Source organism: Rhynchophorus ferrugineus, unplaced genomic scaffold, assembly GCF_030347505.1.
Source record: "Rhynchophorus ferrugineus isolate W39M unplaced genomic scaffold, kcgeb_rfMv2 rfM10, whole genome shotgun sequence".
NCBI classification, from domain to species: domain Eukaryota; kingdom Metazoa; phylum Arthropoda; class Insecta; order Coleoptera; family Curculionidae; genus Rhynchophorus; species Rhynchophorus ferrugineus.
The window spans coordinates 17,340,425-17,367,882 of NW_027472589.1; the positions used below are offsets into that span (position 1 = coordinate 17,340,425).

The 27,458-nt window shown below is 34.4% G+C and overlaps 1 long non-coding RNA gene across 2 annotated transcripts in view; it reads right to left on the minus strand.

The window, feature by feature from the left end:
• Positions 1-27,458, minus strand: part of LOC143203748 (uncharacterized) — a 175,278-nt gene that overhangs the window by 75,809 nt on the left and 72,011 nt on the right. The gene's annotated exons all lie outside the window — the stretch shown is intronic.

Sequence of the window (27,458 nt, forward strand, 5' to 3'; positions counted from 1 at the left end):
ATTTAAAAAATGTTGTGCCGGCTGTAACAGAGCAGTGGTCAAGGCAACAGGACGGTCATCCTATTGTTGCGATAGTAACGGGTTCGAATCTTGATGGGGCATGGATGTACTTTATGTATGTGATTCTATGTGTAAATTTCATTATGGACAATAGTGGAAAATCAGACAAGGAATAATCATCCCAGTCACGCCTGCAACCAGGCTGGGTAAGACCGGATGTCTGCTGGGATGATCTGTAAGTTGGTCGCTGGTGAGTCGGTAAGCTGAATGCCGAAGACCGTGGTTCGAAGCCCACGTTAAACTTTAGGCCCAGTCCAGATAAACCCCCATTGGGAAAAAGGAGACTTTAAATATTCAAAAAAAAAAACGTTTTGTTTTTAAATCCTACACATTATATAACTTATACACCCCTCCTATATGTCTACGATATTTTACTCAAATTGTTATTGCGTGTTTTTTAGTTACAAAATATTCTGCGATAGACACTTGGGGATTAACATATATGTGACTGTTTTTCATGTTTAATGAGTTTTACTTATGGCTTCACTGAATTAGGTCAAGTGGTTTTAGTCTCGATAATATTCTGACAATGATTATTTTTTTCTTTTTAACTTCATTAATATATCTTAATCAAGGAGCTGAATAACCTGGACATTGATGTGCTTGCTAATGCAACCTCAGTTCATGTCATTGGGCATAACTCTTGATAACGCAATCTATAGTTTTTACCTCCAGATTGTTATGCAGAGTATGACGAATAGTAGAAGCACGAATAACACCTCGCAGTACCTTATCTTGGATGTTTTGTATGATCATTCTGCTATCTTTTTGGCTGGTATAACCACAGTCTTGAAGGCTATAAGTCTACACTGGTTCCAAGATATGTTTTTTTTTATAACAACATTATTGGATACGCTTAGTACAATCTTAATTTACAATTAATTTATTATTACTTTTCCTATGTACTTGGATTAATTAACAAGTAAGACGAGTGCGAGAAAATACATCAGTATGTATTCCTCAATTATAAAATTATAATTATTTATTAATCATTAACTTATAGCTATAGTTTACACTAATATTACAAACTAAATGTTCACACAAGTTCGTATGGTTTTGTTCGTTTCAATCTCCTGACATCCTGCGCGCTGCCCAGCAGTTGTTTTGCTTCCACGTTAGAATGATTTAGTAATCTTCTTTCGTGTTTCAAGGCGAAATCCTGCACAACTTCGCAAATCCATTTGATTTCCAGGTCATCGTGCAGTTCTTCATTGATTACATAGCGATATGCATTGGTAATCAATCGATGAACCTTGTTTTGACAGCGCTGTATGACTAACTGATTTGAATTTTTAGTGCAACTCCATATTTGCACCCCATAGATCCAAATAGGCTTTATAATTGTATTATAGATCAACCTCTTTGATTTTATATCAAGTTGAGAGTATCTTCCGATTAACCAGTATAGTTGTTTTATTTTGTTTCTAATGTGTTTTGCTTTTTGTCTAACGTGATGCTTCCAATTTAATCTACCGTCAAGATGGATTCCAAGATATTTTGCTGATTCTGCTTGAGCAATCGGGCATCCATTGAGTGATATAATTAAGTTTTTATTATTTTGCCTTAATGCAAAATTAACGTGGACAGATTTGGAGCTATTAAGTTGAATTTTCCAATCTTTCGTCCATTTGTAGATTTTGTTGACTGCCACTTGCACTTTATCTATTGTCCTAAGCAGAGATATATCTTTTGCCATAATAACTGTGTCGTCAGCAAAGGTTCCAAGAAATGTTTCTTTTGTTGTTGGAATGTCAGCAGTGTAGAGCAGATACAGCAGAGGTCCTAAGACGCTACCTTGTGGAACCCCAGCCGAGATATTTTTAAATATAGAGAACGCCATTTCGTGCGATACTCTAAATATTTTTCCGAATAAATATGACTCCAGCAATTGACAATAGTTACGCGGTAACAATATTCTAATCTTACAGATTAATCCCAAATGCCAAACCCGATCAAAAGCTTTTAAGACATCCAGGAATATTACAGGGCAGTATTTCTTTCTTGATCGATTGTTGAATGGCGTTTTCGACCAAAATATGTTGGTAAAGTAAAATCTTATTATATACTAACAGGACTGCATATATACCCAATAACCAATACATTTTCTCTACTTCATCTTTAGTTCTTCGTATTTATTAACATGTATCTTCCACCTACGAGATTAACATCAACGGTCATGCCAAGATATTTGGCTTTAACTCCGTACGGGATGAACTGCTGATTGATGTAACATATACTGGTTTGTGTCTGATTCTTTTGTTGGCGAAGTCAATATGTACTGATTTATTTTTATTCATTTTGATGTGTAATTTTTCTATCCACAGTTATAATCGCTAATCGCTAGGATCCGCAGTGTCAGTTTCAAATGTAGTGACAATATTTTCACTGAATGTAGACAAGTACCGAAAATAAAGAAGATAAAGGACTAATCCTAATATACTTGTGTTACACATGTTTGTATATTTCTCATTCTCAAGTTTGAATAGACATCTTCTTGTTTATAGTGCATTGAAATATAATATGTATAAAACTCATATGTTGCCAGATCAAGTGACTATTAAGGGAACTATAATATTTTGATTTTGATAACTTGACGAGCGAGAATCATAAGAATGGTAGTGATAATTAAAATGACATTTGGCAGCGCTGCAACACCAAACTTCAATCGAATTTTCTTTCACTTCATTCATTCATTTTCATTCATTTTCTTCAACTTCACAATCGAATTTTCTTTTACAGTTGATGAAGTTGAATTATTCTAGTTCCAGAAGCATACCGCAGTAACTCACATAGATTAATATTCCACTGCTATTTTAAAAAACTAAATATTCGACTAATATAAACGTAAAGGAAGGATGCATATTTAATTTTAACATGTTAATGGTATTATAAATCATGATACAGTAATTTTTAATACCATCTTGTACAACTAAAAATTAGCGCGGTGCATTATTGATATATGACATAATTAAATTAGTGGTAATGATAAAATACTTAATAAAACTAAGAATAACTAAACTTCTATTATAAATTACATCTTAGATTCGATATGCTTAGCACAATATAAATTTATTATTCTGTTCTGACTTGCATTAATATAGAAGCAATGCGTGTACGGGATTATTACATCAATATGTATTTCCTAAATTAGAATGAAACTAATCTACATAAGATAAACGTAGAAATACACTTATACACTAAACTAGTTCGTGTGGTTAGGTTCGTCGGAAATCTTCTGATTTCCTGCGTGTTGTTCAGTAGCTTTATTGCTTCCACGTTGCTGTGATTTAGCAACCTTATTTCAAATTTAATGGCGAAATCTTGGATTACTTCGTATATCCGTTTGATTTCGAGGTCATGATGCAGCTCTTCGTTGATTAGGTAGCGATAATCATTAATAATTAATCGTAGAACTTTGTTTTGGTTACGTTGCAATAATAGTTGGTTTGATGTTTTAGTGCAATCCCATATTTGCACCCTATAGGTCTAAATTGGCTTTATGATTGACTGGTAATTAAAGTATGAAGTATGTGTATCTGAAGTATCTTCCGACTAACCAGTACAGTTGCTCGACTATGAGTCAGTCTGCTTTGCTTTTTGTCCGACATGATATAACTATATATATATATATATATATATATATATATGTATATTTAAAATTAAAGATCTACCAAATCCATCGAATGTTCTAGTTCTATTATAGAGTTCGATCATTTTTCAATTTAAAATGTCATTTTTTGACAAAAATTGGTACATTTTATATTAATCAATATATTTCCTATTATTCTCAATCATCATTCTATCTATTCCATTTCATCTTTGTGGTAAAATGGCGATATTATGTCGAAAAACGATATATTATTTTTGTAACTTTTCATGTTTTTAACGATTTTCCCTATACCAGCTAAGCAATGCTTTCGCGATCTGAACTAATGGTAATCAGAAAGCGCTCTGTCTGGTGAATACACTGAATCAGGATACATTACTAAGATATATCTCCGGGTTTCACACATGCGCAGTATCCTGCATAGAAAACCATACAAAAGAAAAAATTATATTGCCTTCTTTTTCTAATGGCGGTACATTCTTTTCGACTTGATCGAACAGTCGATCAAGTCAAAACAATAAAAAGAATCTAGAATATTTAGATTTAGTGATATATTAATAATTCTATAGCAATAATAATTAAATTGTTGAATAATTTTTGGTGGTTAGACAAACATTGGTTAAATTTTTAAAAGTTATAAAATCCAAATAGCATCAATTTTTTATAGTGGGAATGTCAGTTGCCAAATTTATAATACATCATTTTCAACGACATCGAATAAGTATTAACATATGCCAAAATTTAGTCATAACAAAAACAGAGAAGAAAATGATTCTTGTTGTGTTCGAAGTAGTCAAGTCATTAATGAGGTAACTGCAAAAATTGTAGTAAATGGTAAAAATTAGATATTCATTTTAAACATAATATATTTTAGTAATGATTTAAATGTTATTTTATAGGTAAGATGTAGCTAGAATTCTTTGAGAGTGAAACTCGAAGAATGTGGGACTCAGAGAAACAGAGAAGAAAAAATTAGACAGAATTTTGCTAAGATATAAGGACAGTGTACAGTGATACTATGAAATATATTTCCTAAATTTCCTAAATAAACTAGACCTTGATCTAATTAGTAAAATATAAAACTATCAACGACACCCTAATGAACAATGACAAGGAAAATACAATGCTTTATTATATAAATGTATAGGTAAAAAAATTGTTGTTTTGTAAAAATAATGATGTATTGACAAAGATTTATTTCAGCTTAAACATAACATAGCTAAGAAAAATTGTCCTTGCTTAAGAACTAATAATAATTGATATGCTTCCGGTGACATAGTATGTTATTGTGTTAGAGGTAATTGTAAAATTCAATAACATCTATCTGTAAATTGTATTATTATTATTTAGTATTTAATACTAATCCATTTCAGATTTCATTAGTAGATACATTTCGTACCAAGGCGGTAACCAAATGCTGTAGGTAATGAATATATTAATTAAGTTAAGCATTAAGTTATATAATTTTGTTGTAGAGTATATTAGCAAATTGAAAATAGTTTGTCAAATTTTGATTCCCCATTTCTTGGTGAGTTGATGATTCCCGCGAGGGACACAAGATAAGATTAGAAAGCAACAAAAGTAAAAACTAATGGAAAACAAATTTAAAAAATATATGAATATATAAAAAAAATAATAAAAATAGGAAGATAAAATGAAACTAATTTCATAATTTGCATAGATGGAATATATGGAAAAAATAGAATAAATTATGAATTATCAAGAGTAATTAGGTAATTATTTTAAGTCGCTGATAAATATTAAGATGTTGGAGAATTAATACGATAAAATTTGTAACAATATGTCCATTTATTCTTTGACCTTTTATCAGTTATTTTGATTGTTAACTTTTTTGTCCTAAGTTTTGAAGTCAATAATTTATTGAATGATTATATATATATATATATATATATATATATATATATATATATATATATATATATATATATATATTCCTTCGATATAATGTCTAAATAATAAAAAATCAAGAATTTAATTATGTTCGTTATTGTTTTAATATAAAAAACATGTACTACTTCATTTTATATTCCATATATTTATAACATAATAGTAAAGAAAAATAATATATATTTATATTTGATGCTCTTAATTTGTTATAGTTCTGAAAATAAACTTACTTATGATACTTTTGTTATCATGTTCAATGGTGCAGTTATTTAAACTTATTAATACCTATGTATATGTGTCTGTATGTGCATTTTATATAGCGTATATATTGAATATATTTTTTCACCTTATATATAAATCTTATTCTAAGAAAAATTAACATTAACATATTATTTTAACCCTGTGTGTAGTGAGCTATTAATGATAATTTCGCTGGGGCTAAAGGTCGTTTAAAAAAATATAATATTCGTGAAAATTAAGTGAGTGTGTTGAAGGTAGTTAATAAATAACACAACAATATTGAGAGTGATTGGTGACAAACATATCATTTTAAAATTATTCATTATATTCTGTTATGATGGAAAAATTATGAACTTCTTATATTGTGGTTCAATTTCGACAGGGCGATTAATAATTAATATTAGTAATAAAATGGTCAAGCATATTTGATCACAATAAAAACAGTGAAAGGAAGTTCGAGGATTTATTGAAAATGTTGGTACAATGACCCCTTCCGGGATGAATGTGGAATGGAGAGAAAAAAAACACCCGAAATAAAGTGGAGAAATAGGGCGGACGTGGACGAACGACTATCAATTCAGCCGGTGCCCTTAGCATTCCGCAACCCTTTGGGATGGCCCCGAAAATAACTCCAAAACAACTGACAAATGACCACTTGCCGGCCGACCGTTGCGTGTTCCGCCCTAATGATGACCAGAATGGTGTAATGACGCCGTCAGATTCCCGACATTCCGGGACGGGCACGCAATCCTTTGGAAAATTCGACGCCGGCAAATGTTCTTCGGTTATTGAGTCGTTTTCGACCCTCTGCAAATCTACACTAACACCCCCGGAGATTTGTGTGCGTACTATCTGCGGGAATATCCCCGGTTTGACCGTGACAAACGCGCTCGTTCTTATTATTGCGCTCTTCTTATTACATAACATTAATCGCATCTCCATTCTGCCTTGGGCTATTTATTACGCTTGTTAGTTACTTGGTGTAGCGATGTTTTTATTTTCGAAATTTGAAATTAGTCGTATTGAGGTTATAGTCTATTCAAAGTAACAGTGATATCACGTCATCAAGATATTTAAAATATTGCCTGTCGCAATTTGTAAATTGTTTCAGAATCGGGCAATATTTATTCTATTTAAAAATCTCCAAATGATCTAGTGTTGTCTGATATGTTTAAAGTTGTAAACGTATCAGCTTGCAAAAGACCTCCGGTTGTCAAAGGTGTGCAACATTCTCCAAAATATTTATTATAATAACTTCAGGTTAGAAACTAGCAAATGTTCTTTTAACGCTTTGCTTATTTTGGGAAACTCCAAATTGCTGATTTTTATTACTCTGGATGAAAATGCCGAATCCAGGCAGAACAAATTGTGTCTCTAATTAATTACTTTGAACAGGAACGAGATCATGGAGGTCCCTTTTTGTCAGTAAAATGCGTCACAGAGGTAAGTATTGTTACTGCTAAATATTAAGTTGCTTCGGTTTATATTTATTCTATTTATTATTTTAAAAGCCCATCAGCCTCTTGGGCTATTTAGGGTCGAGTTACAATGTATTTTTAAATAAAATATACATAAATGACATTCAACAATAATATACTAAACAAATTACAATGGAGAAGAATTACAAAAGGTGTATCAATCCAGCAGCCGTTAAATAGTTTCAAAGCATATACAAATGCTTGCGTTGGACCAGTTGTTTTAATGACCTCGGCATTCCGAGCTGATGGGGTCTCAGTACCCCAAATTTTCACACTCCAGAAGAATGTGCTTGACGCTCTGTTGTGTTTGGCATTCGTCACATTGTGGAGGATCTCTTCCTTTTAACAGATGCTCATGCGTTAGTCTGCTATGCCCAATTCGCAGCTGAGCAAGGATGCTCAATTGTGACCTGTTGAGATTGTTAATATTAGGAGATTGATGAAAACCTTCCTTAATTTCCCACAACTTGCTATTTTCCATAAGGAGATCCCAATTTAGCTCATCCAATTTTTTTAGAGAGTTTTTATGTGTTTTAGCGTCTTCCTTACTGAATAGAACGCTCAGTTTGATTCCTTTCTGCTTGCCAGATAGTCGGCTCTTTCGTTACCGGAAATTCCCCTATGAGAGGGAACTCCTCCTCTCCAGTGCTGTATGTAGCTCTCTGATAGCTATAACTAGAGGGTGAACTGTCTTTACTGAAATCAGACTGTCTAAAGAACTCATTAAATCTGATATCACAAGTATTGATGCGCCCACCGACAGTCCATTCAGGGCAGATATGGCCTTATAAATGGCCAAAAGCTCCGCGGAAAAAATGCTAGTAGTTGTAGGCAGCCAAAAGTGCTCTTCCAACAGTTTTGACGTGTATGCGGTACCAACGAAATCTCCCCGTTTAGAATCATCCGTATAAATGGTGAACTGATTTGGGTAATTCTCCTCAAGTGTCTGGGCTGTTTTATTATGGATGAGCTAATATATTCTTTTTTTAGTACCTTCATGGATAGGTCTATAGATATATTGGAGTACTGCCAAGGTGGTATCTTCGGTTTATATTGAAAATAGTTTTTAGAGTATTGCAACTGCATTGAATAATAGAATGGGCACAGTCACTAAAATATCTCAAAAAATAAAAAATATAATCTTGAATTTACCGAAAAGAAACCGTCCTCATACGAAGTAGGTGACGAATCAATATCAGCTTGATATTTGTTCTATCAGAAATCATATATTCTTAAGAGCTTTAATTGTTATGCTCTTCTTATTATATAACATGAATTGCTTCTTCGTTTCACTTTGGGCTATTTTTTAGGCTTGTTAGTTGTTTGATGTAGCGATGATTTTATTTTTGAAGTTTGAAATTAGTCGTATTGAGATTATGGTGCAGTTAAAATAACAGTGGAATCGCGTAATCAAGGTATTAATGATCGAAGATGTAACCGAATCAAAGTCGAATTTGAGGAACTTCAAATCGATGTTTATTATTATTCTGCTTGATACCGAAGCCAATCAGAACCAATTTACAGATAAATAATGGAACAGCGAATAAGTGTTAGATGATAAGAAAGTAATAGCTCAGTTATTCACTTGAACGATATTTTCTGAGTTTCTGATTAAGGTTCAATATTAATAATTTTCAAGAGAATATTTTAGATTTTTCATGGATTTGTATCTCCTTAATGAAGATGATTCATAGAGTACTTAGATAATATATATTAAACTAAAACTAAACTATATTATGAGAGAACATCAAGAAGTATATAGCATCTTATTAAGGGCCATATAAAGAAAGTGTTGAAATTGACAAGTTATAATATGTGAAAGGGCGTTAAACAAAAAAAATTACATTACTTGTGAAGCTATTATATTTAACAGTAAGAAGAGACGACTTTTTGAACGGCAATACAAAACGACGCGTGGCACATATCAATACACATGGCTAGAGAATTAGGGCCGTATTAAATAACACCTTATTCCTTAAATAACGGCTACAGGAATGTACGTGATCGTTATTCCACTTTACTTAAACCATTTATGAAAGCATCGATTGTACATTCGTCCGGCGCTTTTGAAGATCTTCGAAATAGTACTGTTTATACCCTATGGTAAAAAAATTTCCTTTCCTTAAGAATTCACTTTTGGTGGCCGTTCACCATGAAATGAAGACTTCTGTCCAAATTCTAGTACTTTATGTTAATTCACAGAAACTTCAGTCCACCTTACACCGTGAACTCTAGTACATGCGTATGTAACTTGGAACATGGAACTTGGAATAACTTATGGCTAGTAGTCGTTGAGAGTCCTTCAAGCCACTTTTTGGGGCCATATTTTGCTTGAGCTGCGATAATTTTCCTCGAACTCCACTTAACTACACCAAGAAACGTTTTAAGTAACTACGGAATGATTGCCAATCCAGCGCCAACCGATCTTTTTTCCCTAATAATTAATTTGATTCCTGGAATCCTACCGATTGCGCCGGTTATAGAATGTGAAAGAGTTTAGAAAACAAAAATTATTAATTTATTTCAAAAGGTGTTTTATTTAACGGATAGAGGTGACTGCCTGAACGTCCATACAAAACGACACTGAGGGCTTTTAACTATTCGAAAACAGACCAACCCATCCCACTGATTCACTGTTCAGGTAGTTTTAAAACAGATGGCCGGATGGTCAGAGCCGTATTATATAGCATGTGTCATCTGCAGATTATTGGATAGAGTTGCATAACTTCTTCGCAATTTCATAAAACTTTTTTTTAATTTAAAAATTCTGCAATTCTTCAACAGGTCTAGTATAGCATAAGGTGCTTGCACGTGTTTTGGGCAGCGATATCTATTGATGAGTATCCGAATTATCAACGTAAACAACTGTAAAACAACATAACTTGATGGTTAAATTCGATGGTTTTTAACATTTCTATACATAAAATAAAAGGTTTCTATTTAGTATTCTTCGGTGTATACAGACGCTGATCATAGAATGTTAAAATTGCATTTTCGAAATTTTTCATTTTGTATTGTACTCAAATCATTGCTGTATCATTGTCCAATGCTCAGTTTTGATTTAAACAATTTAAATATTATGATTGTGTGTTATGTCATTGACAAAGGACCTCTTGGGATATTGAAAAAGTTAAAAAAATAATGAGTTGTAAAACTTATTGGATGAAAACTTTGGTCGAACTCTCGATGAACTTTCTCATCGCTTAGTAGTTGATGGGCCAATTACTGTCGGGCATTTGCACGCTTTGGGGAAGATACAAAAGAAGAGAATTGAACGAACACGTCATTTGGAACAATTACATCGTGGAAACACCGTGGTTTCGCTACTTACCAGCCAATAAGTGGCAATAAATATATTTTATAGTGAAAACAATTATGAGAATATATGTTAGCACCTAATAAAATAGTTCAAAACATTTGAATAATGTTTATCACCTGTAAATATTTTGTTTGATTGGCATCTTATGAGTGTTCCATCCAAATCGGCATTCTTATCAAGCAAGAATCACATACCTTTGGGTCCCCTCTCATAGAGGAATACCCGGTAATGAAAGAGCCGACCACCTAGCAAGCACGGAAGAGGAGTCAATCAAATTAAATAAACTATTTAGAAAAACAGATGCCAAAACTTACATGAAGGACCTCTATAGGCAGTTAACCCAACTGGATTGGGACTTTCTCAGAAAATAATAATAAATTATAGGAAATCAAGAAAATCTTTTATCAGTCCATCAATTATAGTGACATCAGTAGATATAAGTCAAGTATCCCCGCACAACTACGAATAGGGCACTATAAACAAACTAATGAATATTTGTTGAAGGGACGGTGCCCACCCCTATGTGATCTAGGCCAGACTCAGCTTAGCGTTAAAGACAGACAAAAAAAACATAGACAAACAACTAAAAATACCGAGAACATTGGAGCAATTGGCCCAACCTGAGCAGCTGAACCTGCTGATTAGCTATCTGAAGATCGCAGAACTGCTTCAGCATTTGTAACATCCATTAGGAAAATTACTATTTTAAATATCTTATTATGTAATTTATACATGCTCTTAATGCCCCCATAGCACTTAATGTCTCATAACACATTGTAATCCACCCTAAATAGCCAAAGAGGCTGACGAGTTAGATAAATAAATAAAAAATACATACATAACAGAAAAAGTATTTGGAAAATTTTCGATGTATCTGACATTTCTTTCTATTCTCCACAGCGACCGACTGAGACCAACTTCACCCCCATCCTCCCGCCGCTCCTCAATCTTCATTTCTCCGGCGCTCGTCTGACGACGATCAAGACGGGAGTCGTTTTCGGTAATTTGCCACAATATGCGTCTCAGTCTAACGTGCGGAGACATCAGCCTTATCGCTATGATGGATTTTGTCAGCATATTTCGGCACGGCGACGATGCCGCCCCCCAGGAAATTAAAGATGGCGCGATAAGACGCGAGCGCCCGAACCACCCCGCCCCGCCGCCGTCCTGCAGCTCGCGATATCAGGCACGTACAGGACCGAGATTAATAAGGAGACGTTTTTCTCGGCCGAAGCCGCTTCATCGATTTATAATCAGAATTATGCAACGTGGAGGAGAACCCCTTTGTGAAGGGTGTTCGGAAGCTACGGGCTCGATACAGCGTAAATATTTTGCAATATTGATGGTTTCGGAGTAATTAATTAATAATTTTATATTGCTTCATAGCTCTGTAGTACATCAATGTGCACTAATGCACTCCACATAAGTTTAAAATTCTTCAAAAGATTTTTGTCTCCTTCAACAGTCCACTGCCGTCGAATGAGCCTCCCTCGCTATTGGACAATCCACCTATTCAGGACCCTTCGGATGTACAAGTTCTCGACGAGTTACACTCGGACCATCCCCTGATTATGTTAACTCGCGGGGACTGCTGTCTAATCGAAATTTGAAATCGACGAAACGCCTGCCTTATGCTTCAAATATAAACGTCGCCGAATATCCGCTCCAAGCAGCTCGCCTAACTCACTAATATTAACATCATTCTGAGGCTGCAACATTTCCTATCCACCTGGAAACATGCATTCATCGCAGTTATCCTTCTCACTACAGATCGATCAGCCTATTAAAATTCCTATTATATTCGATCTCCAAGCTTGCTGAAAGGGCTATTCTCTATGCTTTTAGCGGTTTTAGACATGCAATATCATTCCAGATTACCAATTTGGATTCTGCATCAAACTTTCAACCGTTCACCAGGGCCATCAAATGACCGCAAAAATCAAGAATGCTTTTAACCGACTCGAAAGAATCGGATTGGTGTTTTTGGACCTAAACAAAGCCTTTGATAAAGTTTGCCACGAAGGCTTAGCGGCGAAATATATTCGGTCAGGTCTATCCGATGACTTAAACGCTCTTATCAAATCATTTCTATCAGAACGATCGCACCCTCTTCTCTGGAGGTTGCAATGGTGCAACCCATATAAAACTCACGTTATCTTATTCCACAAGAAGAGATTAAGCACTGAGCATTTCACGTTTTAAAATCAAGAACGACCAAATTGCATGACCAGGACATAATATATCTATACATATATACCTGAGGTGGAATTCCCAGATTAAAAGATCCCTCCAGTAAGGTCAAAGTATTATCAATCTGCTCTATCAATAAAATCTCTCCTATAAAAGATGCTGAGTCCAAGATGCTGCCTTAAAGATTAGCTTGAATCTTCTATATTTTAGCGGGTTAATGCCACAAGGGGATGAAATGTTAACGTGTCCTGTCTGGATCTTGGCGGTTCTACTCTCTTCATCTCAAGTGTTGTTCAAATATGTCTGATATTACACCTAGTATTTCACACTTTTGGAGGATCGATTTCTATTTAGCTTTTCTGAATGTTTCGGAATAATACATAGATATTTCCAGTATTTTTGTTGTTATAAACAAATCTGGCATAAATAACAATAACTAAGCACAAAAAATTTCTACAGATTTCTAGAGATACTACAAGAATTCTTGCAGCTTGTAATACATCTTCTCAAAAAATTATCACAGCTCTGTCCATTTTAAAAATTCTAACCGTCTCATTCAGCTTGGTCGATCTTTGGGGTAATTTTTTACAACTATGTTTAAGTTTCGCACCTTTCTTACTGCGATAGCATCGGCATGAACCGTTTGAGGGTGTAGGAATGTTCGTTCGGTCGATCGGACTGCGTGGTTGTCGATGTGATTGTTTGTCCGAATACTCACTGATATTTTTGTGAAGGAATTCGCACGGGAACAGAAAACAACGGCTGAATAAAAACTTCCTTATTTCGATCTTGAATGAGACATGTGTTCGATGGAAAGGACGGGATATTAGGTTATTTAAAAGAAGTACGTAAGCTCTATGGAAGTGGTACTGTCACAAGGGAGTAGCGAAAAGAAAGAGAGGCGTCGTCGTGGTGGTGTTTTATAGCCGGGAACCGCATGGCACCAGTGCACCAACGTTGCCAACCTTTGAACTTATTGTATATGTGGAACATATAATAGTGATGGCCTAAAGGGTTGTAGCGATCGCTACACGGGTATTAAAACCGGACGACGGCGTGTTATTCTTGATACCGAAAAACAAGTTTAAGCTCGGATAAAAAGTTGGTATACATGCATTATATTCAAAGGGGGTGAGATTAATTAGACTTGGATAAACAATCTAATTTATTTTGATCACAACAAAGTAAAGTTTCATAAAATGTGTCTATTTTTATAACATCATTCGTGTAACATCCACAAAGCTGTCATAATAACGTGAGTCGAATACCTATTCCAGTTGCAAATCAGATAATGACTTAATAATACCAAAAAAAATTACATAATAAAAACAGAAACGACAAAAAATTCATGACATGAACCGGAGCAATTCAAACGGAGATAATGCTCGTCGACGACGTGCTTTTCCTTTTACGATTCCGTCACAACGCAAACCGGGATAGACAAAAACAAACACGCTTTCGCAACTAGCAATAATACATTTATTACGGAGACGGCAAATAAGTAAGTCGACCGCCGCGACGAGTGAGTTGTCTACATCAACTGTCTCTGGGCTCCCCGCACCTCACCCCCGAAAACATAAAATATTCAGGAGACAGGCGGGACACCCGTCGACCCCCGCGCCCTCGCCCCAGGATGTCGAGGAGCTGAACAGCCGGCAAACTGAACCTCACGAAACTACCACGTCGATTAACGATTGAACTGTGGCCACGTCAACCTGTCATTTCGCCGGTAATAAACTGGAATGAACGAAACCGTTTAGGGATAGTGACACGTCAATTGTACTCCCGTTGTTGGATCGAAAATTGGTGGACTACACTCTTAACGAGTAACGTTTTCATTGTTTTTGAACGCGTTTCTGTTGATATTATTTAGTTAATGTTATTTATTCCAAACTTTATTTAGTGTATGAGCCATTTATACATATACCTATTGATGTTTATATATTTATATATATATATATATATATATATATATATATATATATATATATATATATATATATAGAATTTACTTTTTCCGAATTCCCAGAATTTTCAGAATTCCCCAAATAGTACATAAAGAACTGTATACACAATCTACCTGAAACAAAAAGCGTCCCGACTTGACACTGGCTTATTTGTCGACTCCCTTTTTTTGTTTCTGTTGCCCAATTTTGGATTGTCCGAGTGCTCGGTTGTTCGAACGCCGGTCTTTAACATATTTCCACTTACACGGCCATCCTCCTACCTCGCGCCGAAACTGAAACAACACCCTAGAGAATTTGTCGGAAATAGTGATTTAATTTTTTCAACACTTCATTTATCTGGTTTGCCACTATCCTAATAACATTTTGATCAGACACAACTCGAACAGAAGTTCAGAAGTACTATGTACTTAATTTGAACTTAGTTGAACAAAACTGTGAACAGAAGGATCCCCCACAGCACTCCAGTTCACTGGAATTTTAACATACGAACTATTAATGCTGTATGCGAAAATAGAAACCATATCATTGATTGTATAGATGAAATAGAAAATTAATTATTCAGTAATATAGTCACGGGAATAATTATTAAAATAACAAATCACCTCTTCAGAATGGAAAGTACAACAACAAAGTCAATTAATGAGCTCTAAATCAAGCAACTTAATGATTATGTTACATAGAAGGACGCAAGGATAAAAGCCCTCCAAAACATAAAAAAACGCAGTAACGGGCACTGATACAGCAAATACAGGACCGCAAAGACGAGTTCATGCGAGAAATGGAATTACTAAAAGAGCAAATAAAGAAAATTGAAAGAGAGAAACAAACTCAAAGTAAAATTGACAAAGAAACGCAAGATCTCTTCCCATAGGCACAGCAGAAAAGGAAAAGGGGGTAAGCTCTACTGTTTCCTTGTGTAATGAGGAGGACAGCACACTGCCGAAACTACCAACACCAAATACCACAGAGGAAGGAAGAAGACCAGAGAAGACCACAGAAGGACCAGACCCGAGAGAGGTCTTATATCCCAAAACTGCTGACAACTAAACTCAACAAATATCCTGGAGGAGAAGAAGTATCATTTTCAATCTTTCGCATCCTCACAGGAGAGGCAACTCAAGGGCGTCATCAGAAGACTACTGGAATCGATAGCGGATGACCAAGTTAGAGAAACACTCTAGGAAAAGAGATTCCTTCCCATCCCTCTAAAGGGATGGCGGACAAAAGCCGGAACGCCATCCCATTCGCGCAGATCATAGTGCTCAGGAACGAATACTACATATTTAAAATTCAATACCTGCTGGACCTGAGAGTTACTGCTGAATGCCAAAGCGGCACCGGGAAACCGGCACAATTTTTGAACTGCCACTTAAGTGCTCCAACTGCGGAAAGGAACACCCTGCCAAATTTTATAGGATGCGAAATACCACCACAGTCAAAGAGTCATGGACCGAAACCTCAATAAATCCCTGTACCAGTTCCCCAGATATTCGGCTCAAACAAACCAAGGAGGAATCTTTGTCTTACTCAATGATGCACAAGCTTTTGATAAAGTAGAGCATGAAGGCTTTCTATATAAAATAAAGTCACTTATCCCTAAGCATTTCTACCTTTTATTAAAATCATGTTTGATTTATCTTAACCTATACTTATATAAGGATATAAGGGCAGGCTTGCTCCAAGGAAGTGTGTTGAGGCCAGAGCTTTAAGACAACATTATATAGCGTACATTATTACCAGTAGCAGTAGCAGATACTGTAGAGAGCTCAACCTGAAAACTCCAATCTTCTCTTGATAAAGATGCTATCTGGAATAAAAAATGGCGATTCAAATTGAATAAAAAGAAAATATACACACATTTAATTCACAAATAGGAGGACCACGTTTTCGGCGTGTCTTTATTAACGGCAAGCAAGTTCCATATGCCAACGCAGAAAAATACCTTGCCATGATCCTAGATGGAACTCCTCCAGGACTCATCAATGGACTCCCCAGATGGAAGGAGTTCATAAATAAGAAACGCAATGAACTCAACACCAAGCTCAGGAAGACATATGGGTTGTTTGGTCGAAACTCCCAGGTATCAACATACAACAAGCTTATTTTATACCAGCAGATAGATTGAGATCAGTGTGGAGCTATCAAATTCTGAGCTGTGGGGATGCACCAGTTACTTCAACGTCCAAGTGATTCAGAGGTTCCAAAATATGGTGCTAAAGTGTATTGTGAATGAGCCTTGATACGTGCGCGTTTATCACCTCCATCGCGACTTATATATTGATATGGTTACGGACACTATCAGATTTACCGATTCCCATCAAAAAAAACTCCAGAACCACGTCAACACGGAAGCGTCAAGACTTCTGAATCGAGATATTGTTCGCCTTGGTTGTTTCGACATTGATGTGATTTAGTAACCTCCATTCATGTTTTAAGACGACATTTTGGGAACCTTCCGAGATCCATCTGATCATTTTTTGCTGGTAAGCAAAGGTATGAGAATCGGTATTTAACCTCATAATATTATAATATTAATAATTATTATTTTTAGTTTGTTTGTTGTTTTCATGCAACCCCATATTTACACCCCCATAAGTTCAAGAAGGCTTTATAATTTAATGATAAACCAATATTTTTGGTCTTATGTCAAGCTGGAAGTATCTTCCGACAAAGAAGTACAGTTTTTGATTTTGTGTCTTCTCTACTCAACATTCTTTATAACGTGATATTTACAATTTAAACTGTATATAATGTGTGTTTTCCTATATTACACAACTCCTTCAATATCTTATAAATAGAACGGCTTCTAAAGCCCTTCTGCTTGTGTTTAGTAATGTCAGTGATTCACGATCTAACACCGCTATATTCCTTTTCTAAACGTCTCACATACTTATAATCAAATTCCAATTAGACTTCGATGGATAAAGACACTTACAGTATTTAATAATCTATACCTGTCCAAATATCACTGAAACTACATTTTCTACTTCTAAAATGTAAAGGCTTCATACGACATATCATGGCTCCACCCAAACGTGACAGATATATAACCCGCACCCTGAGAAAATTGTATATTTTCCCTAAAAGCCCTGCTCCATCAATAGATGTATTACTCATCTTCAGGCAAGAGCAAGGCAGCGATAGCAATAAATTCCAAAAAAGGGTACTCTATGCCACAAATACGAATTGCAGAATATCATCAATAATGACCGTGGACCTCTGTCGCCCGTCTTTTTCTTCCCTATTCGATTATAAGAGAGAAACAGAAAAAGTTAAAGCGCCTTTATTTACAATAAAACTAAAATTTCAAGGATCAGGCGGGTGTAAATGGTTAGTGACGACAATCTTCTACTATCAAGTGGTACCAAGAGTGCGCTCCCTTGACCAGGTATTTAAAAGTTCTTAAAAGTTTATGAAGACTTGTGCAAAGACCGTGCGAAGATTGTTCCATAGTACTTGTGTTGAGGACTGTGTGAGGACTGTAAGTACTTGTTTTGACGACTGTGCGAAAACTGTGTCTGCATTCACGTTATTAAAAATTTTCTCTGCTTCAGTTATTTTTTAGCAGATGATATAATTAATGATGATAATTTAATACACGGTTTCTATGATCAATTAGTTACAAGTCGAAATTAATACCACAAGTCCTTTATGCGCATAAATAATTTACAGGCCCATTTTGTATTATGAAAATTGGTATATTGTTGGTTGTAAATACTAATAATGTTGGATTCTGATTACGCGTGCTTAGTATTGAAATATTCTACAATCTAGTCCATAACCGTAATAATTTAGAAATTCTAAATATTTTTGCATCTTAAAAGATCGACTGATAATAGGCTACGGGGACCATTATGCCATATGTCTTAGTTTTAGTTTTTACGAAAACTTGTTTGTTTCTATATCTTGTTTATATTCTATGTCTTCATGGTGATTAGTTAGCTATAACCGCACTGCTACCTTTGGTTGCCTTTACCAGATATGTTATGATATAGATATTGTAATATTGTAATCTTTAAATTGAGGTTCCGAAAATAGAGATATATCAATGCCCTTCGTGTCTAACAACACTTATGACTGTTGCTGGTGTTGCAAGAGTCTATTAACATTCCATAATATATGTCCAAGGTTATTTGCTAGTATTTTCAACCGACTTCAGAAAAGGAGAGAAAGAGGGAAAAGGAGGTTCTACGTTCGATTGTATATATTTTTTTAAAGTATGTTCGCCGACTTATATGGGTTGCAGCTTTATTTGGCCTATCCATTGTAATACTTAATAATATAACTGCGTAATTTATTGAATAAATATCCAACACTAAAAAGAGAAAATAAAATATTTTTAACAAGAAAAATTAAACCGACTTTAAAAAATAAATAATGAACTCACTAAAGGATAAAAAATAATCAAACTTAGTTTTTTAACACAAAAAAAAGTTATAAACAGAAATATATACATTAAAATAGTTATAATAACTAAATAAAAATAAACAAAAACCTTATTTAAATTATCTACTACATGTATTTTTATTCTATTATATAGACACAATTTAGCTTCATATCTACGTAAACCTGTTTAACTATTCATGATATTATTTTAACGGCTACCTTCAATTTTTGCAATTCTTTTACAACCTTACATCCTGTGTACTTTATTCTATTAGTTTATCAAATTGATGGTTAGACATGTATCAGTATGTTACTCGCCGTGGTTCTGATACAGTACCATGCGAGTACAGATACAGTAGTTTGTGTATGCTTGCCATTTTTTTGCTCTGTGACAAAAGAGTGGATTTTCTCAGTGGTATAGTTTAGTCTCTGGCTAATACAACAATCATTCCGTAAATTTGATCTATACATTCGTAACATATATCTTAACTCGATTTGTTAAACCAAATGCTTGTTAGTTTTTGCTCTGACAGCTACAGTTCAGAAAAGCTAAGCTCTTTAGCCTAAAATATATAAAATATAATAATCGTATTGTTATTCAAATGTCATTAAAACAAAAATTAAAGCCAAAAATCATATATTCATTTTGTAAAGGTATTCTTCAATGTTAATGCATAATCCTTCTAAAATTAGTTACTAAATCAAAGAGCTTCTATATCTTCTATATTAAATATTAAATTCTATATCTCGACTAAACATATGTAGTTCATCGTCATACTGCACCCAACAAAAAAGCGTCTACCAGCTCATATGATATTTATCAGGAATAAATCACAATATAGTTCATATTTTATTTGCGCGGCAACTGTACGGAGCACAAATAGAATACGAAAAAGCTTTTTCAATAACGACGAAACAAGAATATAATCTACGGTCCGTAAAAAATAAAGGCCATGTCATGTGAAGGTATAACTGACGCCTGCATAAATATTTATGTAATCATTAATAATTGAAAACCCGTAAGATTTTTGGTATTTTTGGTTAGTGTTTCCTAGGACAAAAAAAATATTGATTTTAACTTTATTAAGGACTTACAATAACTGGCTTTTTATTGCTTAGGTTGTGCAGAAATATCAAATATATTTTCGATTTTACATTGAAAGTACTTCGAAAACAAGTTTTATTAACATTATTTTTAAATTCTTCTCTTTGCTCTGTCATGAGAGAGACATTCTTAACTTAACAAATTGTGGTGGAGTTTCGACCACAGAGCGATCACTTGTCTAAATAAAGAAAGGAAACCGAAATATTTTATTGTCAAAGAACCAAAATAATTGGGAGATATGCTATAAGGTCATTTGGATCTTTCGTGTTATTAAGCTAGATAAAAAAAAACAAGCACGAAATAAAATTACTTAATTAAATGTTCTATTAATTACGCTTTAAAACATTTCCAGTGTTGCCATCAATTAGACGGCGTCGAGACTGTAGCTCTATATTTGTCTAGTCCTAAATATTAAGTTATCTAAATAAATTAAATTTGAAATTCAGCCATTCCATTTAGTCAATTACTATGGCTTTGTTATCTTTGTTTAATGTCACTTTTGCAAACATAGTTTAAAATTAAAATTTTTATAAATTAATACGTTGTTACTAGTCGATCCCGACTAACTTATTTTACATAACTAATACAACAGAAATAAATATACAATTTATTTTAGCACAACTTAAAAACTATTTATATAGTCCAAAATAACAGTGGACTAACTGTATTGCATAATGCAATTTCTAGATTCGTTTTAATACCAGTCAATATTTTCCATTTTATTCTAGTAAAAAACAGATACAATTCTGTCTGATATGTTCGAACATGTAAATGTCTACAGAAGTTTTCCAGGTGTTAAATGTCAGCAAAATTATTCATAATATGGTGATAACAAGAAAAGTTTATAAAAGCGTTGAATCTATTTTTGTTTAATATATTACTCTAATTGAAAATACCGAAAGTGACTGCGCCTCTATATTATTGATAATGTTATATATCAAGTAGCTGCTATTTAGTTGGAAAACAACTGCTGCGCTGAATGTTAGTATGGCCACCGTGACTAAAATCCTCATACGAAGTAGGCGACGAATTAAGATCGTCTTGATGTTAGCTCTGTTTAAGATGAGATTTAATAAATTTATAAAAGCAGTGAGTACTCAAACAGTTTTTACGATATAAACATAATTTAATACAATGTTTTGAGAGGAAACTGCTAAATCTGGGAAATATCCCCAGACAAAAAATATATATGTTAGGCAAATATTCAATATATTAGGTAAATATTTTAATTACTTATTAAAATAAACTTAAAGCACACCGTCCAAGGTATATAAACGGTATACACTACAAGTCTAATGGTCATGCATGCTTGATCCTTTACAACTAGTCTTCAGTTAAGTTTTTACTCATTTATTTCGAATGAATATTTGTGAAAGCTCGCTCCTAGTTGTACAGGTACATTACATTTTATTCTTCATAATTTCTCTTCGGGCTGTTAATGAGGACTGAGAAAAAAAGATTCTATAAGAGATGTAAGATAACCCTTCATAAGTGTTAGGAAACGTATCTAGAGAAGACATTAATAAAAAGAGTGTGAAGACAACAAAAGTTGTTGAAAAAATAAAATGTTGGAATAACATTTAAGGGCGACTACTATGGAGAAATTAACTTTAATATGTGTTCGCTCTGCTTTTGATATCAGATGTTAAATATCTCGGAGAAACCATCAGTTATTGTTAGCAAACTGCTCTTCCACCACTAATGATTTTAACTAAGAAATTTACTGGAAAATGTTATACTATATGTATTACGTCTTCTTCCTTATCATGTATGAAAAATGTTGAATGAACATGCGAGAAGGATTTATAATCAAAACTATTTGAATATGTGCAAAGAAGCATGATATACAATAAGATCTTTGGTCTGAATGAACTCCATCGGACCTACCATCGGAAGAATTAGTTGATGAACAAATGTGAAATCACGAACAAATGTCAGATAAATAGGAAGTTAGCAGTTTAGTTATTGTCTTAAATAGTGACTCAGAAAGTAACAGTGAAAAAATTCTTGGGATGTGGAATTATGATCCAATATTGACAATTATTAAGACAGGATGATGGGAATAGAAATAAATGCCTCTAGAGGCATATAGAGGCATTTGTGTGTAATTATATATGACTGTTTGTTTAGAATGTATTAGGAGATACCGTTAGTTTTTTACAGATATGGAAAATACATTAGTAACAGAAATACAGTGATATTAAAATACACCATTCTTAATTAGGAAGATAAACAACTCCATCAGGCACACAGAAGAAGAACTGGATAACTGGTGAAATCAAGAGCATATGTTAGAGAGATTTGAAATTAACAGTTTAGCTATTGTCTTAAATAGTGACTCAAAAAATGACGGCAAGAATCTTTTGGGGTGTGGGCTTGAGATCCAATGCTGACATTTACCATGGCTGGATGGTAACTGGATGTGTTCTGGGATGGTCTCTAAGTTTGTCACTGGTCACCAATCGGTAGGCTTAATGCCGAGAACCATGGTTCGGAACCTACGTTTAAAAATAGATCATGGCCAACTCAAATTTCCATGCTGCCTCCATATGGATTGGTTTTCCAAGTTTATGTGACTCCAGATTCCTATAGTCTACAGCTAAGAAACAGAGATTCTATAATCCGATTTATTATTCTATTTATCCGATACTTTTTTTATATTTTTAAGCAGTAACATATTAACAGTGCGCATAACAATTTTTATATTTGGGAACAAGTATACTCGCAGTACTTACAAGGCGAAACACTTTACACCAGTAACATTCACCGTCAATGTTGTCTTCTGCGATAAATCAACATGAAATTCCCCGCAAAATAAGGATTTCGCCACAAGTTGGAAGCGCTGATACCAGGTATCAGATATTATTATATGTGTTCGCTCTGGTTTTGAAATCAAATGTTAAATATCTCGGAGAAACCATCAGTTATTGTTAGCAAACTGCTCTTCCACCACTAACGATTTTAACTAAGAACTTTACTGGAAAATGTTACTATAAAACTATATGTAAGATGGCTGAACATTGTGGATATATAATATTACGCTTTCTTCCTTATCATGTATGAAAAATGTTGAATGGACATGCGAGAAGGATATAAAGCAAAACTGTTTGAATATGTGCAAAGAAGCATGATATACAATATGATCTTTGTTCTGGATGAACTCCATCAGACCTACCATCGGAAGAGTTAGTTGATGAAGAAATGTGAAATCACAAACAAATGTCAGATACATAGGAATTTAGCGGTTTAGCTATTGTCTTAAATAGTGACTCAAAAAGTGACGGTGAAGAATCTTTTGAGATGTGGGATTAAGATCAAATGCTGTAGAAAATCGTATTGCAGAGTCAATATAATGAAACAACACTAACCCACCAACTATTGTGGCTCTATAATTAATTGAAGCGTAAGTTTTTCGATAATATATGTGATGCATTTACCTGATGATTGCATCACATTATTTGTACTTATATACATTAGTATTTTGCAAGCTGAAAGTCAAAATAAATCAATCATTCTAAGTTGATACGGCAACATTGTGAACTGTTATACATTTAATTTAAAATGCTATTTAATGAAATAATATACTTTGGGTAAAGAACCAAGAGAAATAACGCTAAAAGAGAAAATCTTCGCAAAGATAAAAAGTATCAACCTAAAAAACGTCTGCCGATGTTGATGAAAAGCACATTATAAGCCGACGGTCGAATCCAGATGAGTTTTCTTTATTAATAAATATTCTCATTTGCTCCACTGCCAGCGCGGCCGCTCTATCTCGCCTGCAAAGAAGAGCAGAACGAGAGAGGAGGAGGAGGAGGTGGAGGACGAAAAAAAACAGAGAATAGTCCCCAGCCGTCGCCGCCAACTTTTTAATTTCGTAACGTAATTACGTTATATCCGGATCCGTCCAATTTTCCGTGTTTCCTCGCGGTTGCGGTCTCATTCGAATGCGACGTTTTTAACTGTCGTTTATTTTGACAAGAAAACACCGTCTCTCGCCCACACTCACTCTCGCACACACACACACACACACATACATGCACGCGACGAACGAGATTAAGGTAGATACCGCCATCGTTCCCGGTCGGATCCCGGCCCAATGAAAAAGACACGTCCTAACTAAGCCAATTTGGCCCTTTCCCGCGTCCCGATCTAGCGGGCGGCGTTATTAATTTCGCATAAAAAAATTACGTCCCCGTTCGCTCGTCGTTTTGTCGAAACAAACGAACGCGACCCACAAAAAGACGAGAAACCGCGCTGGAGAATATGAAGAGGCGATGGGGCGGTGGAAAGGGGGTGAGATGTCCTGATTTAACAGGATGCGCGTTCACGGTTCTCGTTTGTCCGGGGATTTTTATTTGCTCATTTTATTATTTTTGGGTAAATTAAATTCAAAAATTATGCATTTGATTATAAGTGAAGGAAACAATAAAGAACTAATAAGGTAACAAGTTAGTAAGGAGACTGAGTCGAAGTTGGATACCAATAATTCCTCCAGAAACAGCAGTAAGGGCGACACAACAGCGTTCATCATGAATATAGCTGAAGGGCTTCCAATCTACTTACAGCACATATAAAAGAGAATAAATGATCGCTGACATCAAATATGGTTTCGCCGGTTTGGTTGGCGCAGTGGCCAAGGCGACAGGATGGCCCTTCCAATGTTGCGATAATCGTGAGTTCGAATCTTGCTGGGACATGTAACTTTATGCTTGTGATTGTAATTGTAGATGTCTTTATAGGCTATAGTGGAAAATCCCACAAGAAAAATCATCCCAGTCACGCCAGTAACCAAGTGGTGTAAGACTTGATGTGTTCTGGGATGGCCTCTAACTTTGTCACTGGTTACCAGTCAGTAGGCTTAATGCCGAGAACCATAGTTCGGATCCAACGTTTAAAAATAGATCATGGCCAACTTAAATTTCAATGCTGCCTTTCTGTGGATTGGTTCTCCAAGTTTAGGTGACTTCAGATTCCTATAGTCTACAGCTAAGAAACTGAGATTCCATAATCCGATTTAGTTGGCTATTCACACTGAAGTGCCAGCTTCTGTGCAATGTAATGTCATTAGTTATATCGATACACTTTTTCCAAATTTTTAAGCAGTAACATATTAATAGTACGCATAACAATTTTTATGTTTGGGAAAATTTTTTCTCGCGGTACTTACAAGACGAAATATTTTACACCAGTAACATTCATTGTCAATGTTATCTCCTACAATAAATCAACATGAAATTCCCCACAGAATGAGGAATTCGCCACAAGTTGGCAAAGCTAATACCAGGTATCAGATATTGCACTTGCACTATTGACGTCTAAATATCTGTTATATCTTGGAGCCTCTATAATTTCACAATAATCATGAAGAAACTGTGGTTGACTATATAAAACTCTGTCTATAACTCTGAACAGTTTTAGAAGCTGATGCTTTTTTCATTTATGTCTAAATTAGTAAACTTCTTTACAACATAATAGTCAAATAATTAAAAATGGTTATTGTGTTCTGTATGATCTAACTTGACCTCTTTGATGTTCCCTGGTTATAGGACTGATACAGATGTCAGAACTCAAATAACCCATATGGACTCAAAACACAGTAAATATACAAGGTCCCGGGCCTAATTTTATTACATTCACCACTTTTTCAGTTAGTATAAATCTTCAGAAGAACGCTGTTAAAATTTTATGATATTCTACTCATAAGATCATGAGTTATATTGCTAAGAGTGACACTACTTTTATTATTTTCAAAACAATGGATCAAAAACAATTTTGGGTTTTAATTTAACAATGCTTCTTGGTGGAAAGAATACCGCTCAAATAAAGAAAGAGACTGATAAGTGTTACAGAACTCGGCTTCATCAGGAAAAAAAAACGTTGGTTTGCTGACTTCAAGATCGTAGAGATACCGATGATGCAGAATGCAGTGGACGCCCAAATGAGGTGATAACAATAGAAAATATCAAAAAATCGATAAAATCGTTTTGAATGATCGAAGAGTAAAGTTGCGTGAGTTAATTATCATCGTAAAGATATCAAAGGAACATGTTGGTTTTATATTTCATGAGCATTTGACTATAAGAAAGCTCTGATCAAAGTGGGTGCCACGTTTGCTCATTGTTGACCAAAAACAAAAACGTATTGATGATTCTGAGCGTTGTTTGGCCATGTTTAAACGTAACAAACCGGAGTTTTTGCATTGATATGTTACAATGAATGAAACACAGATTCCTCACTTCACTCCGGGATCAAAAGTATCGTCATCTTAGTGGATAGCAACTGGTGATAGGCCTATTTTGACGAAAAAGATACATCGTTCTATAAAAGTATTAAAATGTTAGAGCGACGCTGGAATGATTGTGTGGTTCTTGATGGGGATTAGGTTGTTGAATAAATCCAAGTTTAAACAAAAAACTGCGTCTCTTTTTCTCTGTGTTATATCCTCATTCACAAACTATTGTGGCTCGATTATTAACTGCGGTTTAAGTCGTGTGATAACATATGCGGTGCCCTATAATGTTAAAACAAATTATATTTGATAACTATATTTATGTTTCATTGTTTTGTATATATTAGTATTTTGTTATGTCAAACTTAAAATAAATAAAAATTATAAGTTGTTACGGTAGCAGTTGCGACGTGTTTATATCTTTTTAATGACTTGGATTGGTTGTTCTATTGCATAGATTAATTTACTAGTTAAAGATTATAGCAAAGCTTTTTATTTGAATATTAAAAAGTTTTTCAATTTATACCGCTAATTTAAAATACTATTTAATAAACTATTTAACGAAATAATAAACTGGGTAATGAACCTGGAGAAATTACGCTAAAGGAAAAAATCTTCGCAAAGATAAAAAGTATCAACCGAAAAAACGTCTCTCGATATTGATGATGGTTAAAACGACAAATCGACCCTAAACCTCCTAGTTTAACACCATCATGTTCACGGTTTTGGTATTTTCAGGGACTTTTGATCTCGCAAATTCAAGAAAATGGTAAGTAAAAAGCTAAATTATTGAAAAAGAATTTGAATTACAACATACTATCTAAAAATATTTTCAAATAATTAATATGCTGATTTGTGTCTTTTTCCAAAACTTAAGTTGTCACTTCGAGATGCTCTTTTTTATGAACTGAAGATAATTGTGGACAATGAGCATATGCTTTCTTGAAAAATCAATAATTGATGGTTATA